The sequence below is a fragment of the Sinocyclocheilus rhinocerous genome, unplaced genomic scaffold, assembly GCF_001515625.1.
Source record: "Sinocyclocheilus rhinocerous isolate Xijiao unplaced genomic scaffold, SAMN03320098_v1.1 scaffold85, whole genome shotgun sequence".
NCBI classification, from domain to species: domain Eukaryota; kingdom Metazoa; phylum Chordata; class Actinopteri; order Cypriniformes; family Cyprinidae; genus Sinocyclocheilus; species Sinocyclocheilus rhinocerous.
In genome coordinates this window covers 2,583,749-2,592,210 of record NW_015649998.1, presented here as the reverse complement: position 1 = coordinate 2,592,210, position 8,462 = coordinate 2,583,749, and the positions used below count along the sequence as shown (strand labels likewise).

At 36.5% G+C, this 8,462-nt stretch overlaps 1 protein-coding gene across 1 annotated transcript in view; it reads right to left on the bottom strand.

Annotated features, from left to right (window-relative positions):
• The window catches only part of LOC107711116 (BMP/retinoic acid-inducible neural-specific protein 3-like), a 34,343-nt gene extending 33,572 nt beyond the window's left edge, over positions 1-771 (bottom strand). Inside the window, exon 1 of the mRNA XM_016516063.1 lies at positions 312-771. The gene's annotated coding sequence lies outside the window, so the exon portion shown is untranslated. The remainder of the gene's footprint in view (positions 1-311) is intronic.
• Between the last annotated feature and the right edge of the window lie 7,691 nt (positions 772-8,462).

The following is an 8,462-nucleotide window of genomic DNA, read 5'->3' as shown; positions in this document are numbered from 1 at the left end:
GAGAGAGAGAGAGAGAGAGAGAGAGAGAGAGAGAGAGAGAGAGAGAGAGAGACGTGTCTCTGTATCAAACACCACATGGCATAAATACATGAATGGTCTTAAGGGATCACAGTTGTAACTCGTGTAAGAAGCTGTGTAGTCTTGATGGGCTGCTGTATGCTCATCATTCATGAGAACGATGTGACGATCAGGTAGCATTTGTTCAAAGTTGTCCCGCTGCAGCAAGAAGCAACGGTTATATTTGCAGTGCAGTCAACTGACAAAAACTTAAACCATGTCAAAACGAACTCGATTGAACAAATACAACTCACCACAACGTAGATCAATGTTGAAACTTCATCCAACAAGTCCCATTCTTCGCTGAATCAGTTTTTTTCTTCTTCACAAGAGTATTTAACGAGCACCAGCTTAAAACCCACGTAAGTAATGAAAAATGTTTGGCGTAAAGACAAAATGGACGAAAGGTCCCACAGGCAGCACCTAAATTTTTAAATTGGTGCTACTTCACTATAGTCCAACTTCGGAAACAAAGCGCTCCCATTATAATGCGAAGGTAAGGTTATCCGTGTAGTGCTCTGAATTGTTCCTCGAAGAAGAAATAACCGCATTTAGTCAAACAATGTCGAATAGATATATCCACTAGCAGTACAGACAGTTAGAAACAGACTGCAGCTATCAGTTAAAGCGCGTGGTTCAGTTTAACATCCGCCAACGGACTGCGACACCGAGGCTTTTCGGTCTCTATTGAAAGTGCTTGTAGATATTCCTCTATAAAGTCAGTCCCATCACATAGCTCTGCTTGACCCTCCTACTCTGCATCGTTGTCCGTGTGTATGTGTGTGAGAGTGACAGAGCCAAATTTCAATGGATAGACGCTGGCAGACGCGGGCGCGCGCCCCCTCTCACCCAAGTCACATGTTTAAAACACAAGTAGACCTCTGTAATGGCTTTTCGGAGGATATGCATAAAACCCGAGACGAGGGTGGAATGATAAGCAGGCTATGTTACCAAATCTAGAGATCTGTGTAAATAAGTGCTTAAAGAAAATGCTTTCCTTCTTTTTTCCCCGAATAAGTTTAGAATACGGTAAGCTATTACTAATACAACAGATCTACTGGTCAGCAGGTCAGAACCCAATGTTATCTATTTGTGCAAGCAGTGTTGGTGTGTTTCTACCACTTCACCTTTTCTGAATTAATAATAGTATGGAATTATTCTTATAAGAGTTGTTATGCAAACAGTATAAATTTTAATGCACTGTAAAATGTTGTTGTAAAGCTAACAGTTAAAAACTGCCATAAAAAATACAGTGACAATGTTACAAGCATTATCAGATGACATTTTGGTGACTGTATATTTTATAGCTATTAGCCATTAAATCATATAATGTTAAAATAATAGCCTATTTAAGCTATTAAAATGTGTTTGTTATTGTAAAATGTACTTTTATAACACAGCAGCATGAAACATTCTAATGTACATACTGTAGTCAGTATATTTATACAAAACAACAAACAAGTTTAAATAATATCTCTGATGCTTTGCATTGTGATTTCTGGAATTACTTCATACATTTTAGGTTAATCTATTTTTAGATAAAAATATATTTAAATGAAATATATTGTCTTTATAACATAATATCATTATTTACCATATATTGTAAGGTAACAGTCAACCAATTAACAGGTTTTTGCTGTAACATTTACATTGCATTATTTTTCCAACAATTTTACAGTGTGGCATTTAAATGTATCACCTGATTCATTTGAGGTTATTCCGAAATGCGAGCAGCATGTGTGGGTGCAGAAGTCTCTATCCCTGGCCCTAAGCCTCTGTACATCTGTGCAGTAGGAGTCATTCAAACAGCAGTGGCAGCTAATAAAAATCATACCTCTGATTTCAGTCCGTTGCATCAATGTCCAAATTTTAGTATAAATCAGTATAAATCAGAAAAAGACAAGAGACATTTAAGCAGCAGGAGTTCACTACAGCCATGCTTTGATGTGTAGCTGATAGGATTTCAGACCAGGAATGACTTCTTTTTCTTTGGTGTTAAAGTATTGGTTAAACCCCAAGTCTGACTACAATCAAAATGGCTCTCCGACCATGGACAAATTCAGCACAAATCCATTACAGAGATTGGCAAAGTGAGATTGTTTGTCTTCTGGCAATCTGCTGGAACACGCATCAGTCCTGTGTGTGTTATCGGGGAACTGATTGTGATGGATTAGATACATGGGCAATGTCCAGAATGGACATTCTCTGAACGCAACACTGCACTGGAACTGTCCGTGGTGCTGAACTGCTACAGAGCCATTGGACTGTACACTGTAACTTTTGCCATAGTAATTCATTGTATTGTGTATAGGTGTATTAGATAATAGGTAATTAGCCTAGATAATTAATCAAAAGTAATATTGCTGCTGCCTCAATCATTGATTATGCATGTACAGTATATAAAGACATGTGTGTACTTCAAGGAGTAGAGTCATAGCTCTTGGGAAGGCATGTAACAGATGGCCTGTAGTATGTCTGCCAAACCATCATTCGAAGGCCAAACTCTTAGTGGTTTTCTTACATTTTCAAACATAATCAAGTGCAAATGGCTTCTCACGAATGTTTGAACTATAGTACCAACTATGATCTATCCTAATGTGCAAATTAATAAAAGTAGTGTCACAAGTGGCTGAAATATGTCTTCTTGGCTGAGTGTCAGTCAAACTAGTGGACATGCACTTATGTTTGTTGGCATATTAAAACCAAACTTGGTTGGGTATGTTGGTATATTAAAAATAAACGTGTTGTGTGTTTTTCTGAATAAAGAAATGCACACAGGTTTGGAATAACATGAGAGTGAATAAATGATGACAGAATTTTCATTTTTGGGTGAACTACCTCATCGAAACAGATATGGAGAAATTTAGCATTACATCACTTGCTCACTAATGGATTATCTGCAGTGAATGGGTGCAGTCAGAATGAGAGTCCAAACAGCTACTAAAAACATCACATTAATCCACAAGTTATCCATCAGTTAATATCTTGTGAAGTTTAAAGCTTTGTGTTTGTGAGTAACATATCTATCATTAAAGCATTTTAACTTTAAACTGTCGCTTCTGGCAAAAATACCAGTCCATAATCAATAATAACTCTTCCTCCAGTGAAAAAGTCCATAACTTGTCCTCTCACATCAAAATCCACCAACATATTTGTTTAGAACTGTTTTGAACCATTTTCGCTTGCTTGATCTGTGCATATTTCTGTTCTGATTCAGACGAGGCACCTTTTTCACTGGCGAAAGCAATATTATGGATAAAGGACTCATATTTTTGCCAGAGGCAATTTCGTTTGAAGTTTAAACATGCATTAATGATGGACTTCTTTAGATAGCTTTTTGTTTCAGAAGACGTTAATTGATGGACCACAGTCGTGTGGTTTACTTATAGATTATTGTAATGTTTTTGTCAGCTGTTTGGACTCTCATTCTGATGGCACACACTTTACTCCATTGGTGAGAAAGTGATAAGGCAAAATGTATCCAAATCTGTTCAAATGAAGAAAAAAAAAATCATCTACATCCTGCATGGCCTGCGGGTGAGTACATATTCAGCAAATTTTCATTTTTGGGTAAATTATTCCTTTAAGAGCATGGCACAGTAGTATTGCATAAGTCATGTCACTTTATGCAGTGTAAAATGTTTTGTCAGTTAACCTAAAAAAGGTCTTTGTGTGGTGACATCAAAATGAACTGGTTTTATTCAAGTCAAAAATATTATTTAATATGACTGAATCAAGCTCACAATAAGGTGGGAGTAACTTCCTTAGATAAACAGCAGATGTTCAGTAGATGTTTAGTTTACAGTGCTTATAGACCCTAAACAATACAGACAGCCGTGGCATTGCATCTTAAAAGCAAATTATTCAAAGCTCTCATTGAACCCATTGGATTTCTATGGTTAATCAAATCATCGGTTTTCTTGCCTACAGCACCATTTTCACATGGTCTGAGGATCCTATCAGTTCTTAAGCTTTTTAGTTCCTGCTGAGCGCAGTTGGAGATTGAGATTATCTCTGACTGAGTTGGAAAACTTTATCTGGCATTGGAGTCTAATGCTCTCAGATTTTGATGTAATTTGACCTTGGCCTTCCTCAAAATGAACTGGTTTTATTCAAGTCAAAAATATTATTTAATATGACTGAATCAAGCTCACAATAAGGTGGGAGTAACTTCCTTAGATAAACAGCAGATGTTCAGTAGATGTTTAGTTTACAGTGCTTATAGACCCTAAACAATACAGACAGCCGTGGCATTGCATCTTAAAAGCAAATTATTCAAAGCTCTCATTGAACCCATTGGATTTCTATGGTTAATCAAATCATCGGTTTTCTTGCCTACAGCACCATTTTCACATGGTCTGAGGATCCTATCAGTTCTTAAGCTTTTTAGTTCCTGCTGAGCGCAGTTGGAGATTGAGATTATCTCTGACTGAGTTGGAAAACTTTATCTGGCATTGGAGTCTAATGCTCTCAGATTTTGATGTAATTTGACCTTGGCCTTCCTCAATATCCTGTAGTGAATATAGAGGACAGTTGATTCAGATAACTCCATTTCGTGAGCTAGCAAAATGAATTTAGCTCTGTTGGACTAAGCGCTGTTTCACCCCAGGTCTGTTCGTCCTGGTTTATCGCTTTCCAGAATACCACCATCCAGAGCTGTTATCTACTTTACATTTAAACAGGCGGAATTATTCCGTACCCTCTGAGCTGATGAGAAACACACAATAACTCCCACTGATTAACACATGCTATTTTTTTTATGATAGACTCATCTGCTCTACTGGGTAGAGTATTGAAATGAAAAGCACATTCTGGTCATTATGATATCATAGGGTGAATTACAGCACAATCTTACCGGTTCCTATCACTTCAGAGGGTTTTGGTATTTATTATTTATTTTTTTAGCATTATAAGTCTCCCTACTTTTATGTACTCATACTGTTTTTATTATTACCTCAAAGAAGATGTTCCTATTGATTTTGGCATTGAGTTGCCCTTGCTGAGAAAAATCTGCAGACACTTTAGTTGTAAAGGATTTTTTCTTTCGTTCTTAAACTCATAAAAGCTCATCTCCTTGTACAGTGACTTACTGCTTTCAGACCCCTGCTTATGACTGTAAAATGTCCCCATGGATGTTTGTTCAATAATATACTAAAATGTGAGAAAATGAAACTGAGAAAGATTTCAACACAAGCAAAATCTCTAAGATATTAATCTCGGTGTTCTGTAGTGCGTCAACTAATTTCAATGTATTTGAAAAAGGTAAGCTGTCATTTTCTGTACCTCATGATTGTGTCCAATAAAGATAATATTGTTTATTTCATCATAAATTATAGTACTCTGGGCAGAAAATTAATCTGTAAAATCTGTGTTATTTAATTTTTATTTAATTTTTTAATCAAGTAACAAATTATTATTATTTTTTTATTTAGGAGTAACATTTGTTTAACATTAGATAATTTAATATGTAATTGTCCTATATGAAGTGGCTAAAATACATGCAGGAGATATAATGGTAAAGGTGGAGAAAAAAAAAAAAAAGCTTGCCTGGAAATACTTCAGGGGCACAAGAAAGTCTGATGCATATACAGGTTGAGAATATGATCTGATAGGCGAGTGATGCACTATACCTTGGTTAGAAGGATTTTTATGTTCAATTTTGAAACCCGGCAGGCTACAGCAGTCCTAATCTGGAGGCGAATAGTCTTTGAGTTAGAGAGAGAGAAAAAAACATAACACAGTTCACTGCCTTCTCTCAAACACACACACAATCAATAGTCTGAGTGGTAGCCTGACAACTGAACAAACAAATGTTATTCTAGATGTATACAGTCAAAACACACCCTAGAAGTGACGTTTTAAAGTTGAAAAGCCTTGATGAATTTGTTTTTTACAAACAAGCAGCTTTTCATTTCACAAGACATTAACTGATGGACTGGAGTTGTTTTGATTACATGTGGATTGTTGTGATGTTTTTATCAGATGTTTGAACTCTCATTCTGACGGCACCAATTCACTGCAGATAATCCATTGATGAGAAAGTGATGTACAGTAAAATTTCGTAAAACTCATTTACATCTTGGATGGCTTGAGTGTGAGTACATTTTCAGAAGAATTTCATTTTTAGGTGAACTATTCCTTTAAAGTTGTTAAGCCCAGGATGGGATCCTGTGCTATCTTTTTCTATGGTGAAACTGTGTCTTTATATGAGTTAATGTCCTGTCATCAATTGGGCTAGTATTCCTGATGCAGTTTTTCCTGAATAGACATATTTTTTTTTGGAATTTAAACACAAGTCAGTTGCAACTCAATTTCAGGACAATTTGTAACTATTTTACATTTTGATGAATTGGTGGCTAATTCTTATGAATCTCATTCTTGCATTTTCATACTGTCTGCTTACTTCCCAGTAACAGTTATGTTTAGGGTAAGGGATGGACCTTCATGCTTACATATTTAAAAAAAAAAAATTTTTTTATGCAATGCATATACAAATTATTAATATGAAATCACCATCTTGTAAAACAGCTACTTTTTTTCAGTCAGTCTCTTCTAAACTTCAATTAACGCATTTCTGTCACTGTTTTAAATATTTATCTTTCCCCTTCAAGCACTGAAACAAAATATTGTGCATGAAAGTTTCTGTCACTACATAAAGCACATGAATATTTAATGAGACAAGCACTGTTCAGACTGGTTATTTGTTGCTAAACAACTGGCCTTTTACATCCCTGTATCAATTATTTAATGTGTCATTTTTAACATAAATATTTTTGTTTGGGAACTGTAATATAGAAACATAGACTCCAGTTTATGTTTCCATAATCAACATAAGCACTCTACAGGAGTTTTTCAAATATGTTGGTGTTTAAAATACCACATCAGGATACAATTGCATTCCATCCAATTCGTTAGTAATTTGTTGGCATTAGGAGGCAGACACCTGTTCTGCTATTGGGAAATGTGAGCAATGACCATTGTTTCCCCTTCCCCATCTCTGTTATTCTCTTTTCCTGTTACTGCAGAGAGATGGAGGAACGTTGAGCAAACCTTGATTGACAGCACAGTTAAATTACTGCAGAATTCCAGGAGAGCCTAAGCCACTTGGGAGGACTGACTGCATTCTCCTCAAATGAGGCATGGGCATCCCCATGTTCCTCAGGCCTAAATTAACAGTTCTAAAACAGACCCATGAGCCTGGTGCTAAACAAAATGAACGTGGATAATGCCAAGTTAATTAACACAGACCCAGATGCTCAGCCTTATGAATACTTGGTCTGCCAAAGAGGGAATATTCTGAGCTAGATATGTTTATTTTGATGTCAGTGCCTCTGTGTCAGTGGGACAGGCTGTGTTAGCCTCTCTCGCTGCTTTGCTAATTTAGTTTTACTCAATTGTTTTTTCGTGAGTTGTTTGATTAATTCCAGTATCCTGGCATGTGAGGACACTGATGGAGGCTTGAAGCTTTTAATGGAAGAGCTGTTGTCAGGAGTGAAATTAAAGCCACAACTTTGGCTGATGATAGTGGGAATGGAATTGGAGTCATCTTTTTAAAGTTATAACTGTGATACATGATCTAGTGGGGAAAAGCACTCTATATTCATAGATTTTATTATAGCATTTGTACTTCTTAGTCAGACGCAACCTGTCAGACTCTGCAACAACAGGGACAATGCAACAGAGATCATTAGTCTCAAGCAAAAATTAGATCACACAGCGTCATTCACCTTTAAAGATGCCTTCACTAATGAATGATTCATATGCATAGTCATTAGTCTCTCATCTAAAAACCAAGCACTCTTATTTTAATAACCCTTGCAGCTCATATAAATCAGAATTGAATACCTTAGAAATGTGTCATTCAGACAAATGAAATTTACAAAGAACGCTTAAGCTATTGTGGCTCTGTAAAAGTGGCCCTAATGGTGCACAGTTTTAAAGATTCGGATCCTCTAATTTAATTGGCTGAGAGTGCTGATATTTTGTCCAACAGCACTGGAACTTTTCACTGTCAGTCTGTGTGTAAATGGTGGTCTGTGTATTACTTTTCACTGACTCTGTCTGCATTTTACATTGTTAGGCCAGTAGGTCGCAACAAGTGACTGTCTGTGAGTTATTAACACGTTCCTTCAACCAATTCCTTCAAAAACACTGAAAATAAACAAGTGGCTGTCTTTGTGAATGAGTCATTGAACCATTCACTCAACCGGTTCATTCAAAAATACCCAGGAATGAAATAAGTCACTGTTTTTATGAGCAAATCAATGTTCATAATTTGTTAAAAAACAACAACACTTTCACAAGTTCACGCTTACATATAATTAGCTGAAGTATGGTAATGCATATTTGGCGTGCTGTCCGGGAAAGGGCTCCGAGCTCGGGAATGGCCCGAACCTAGAGTACCC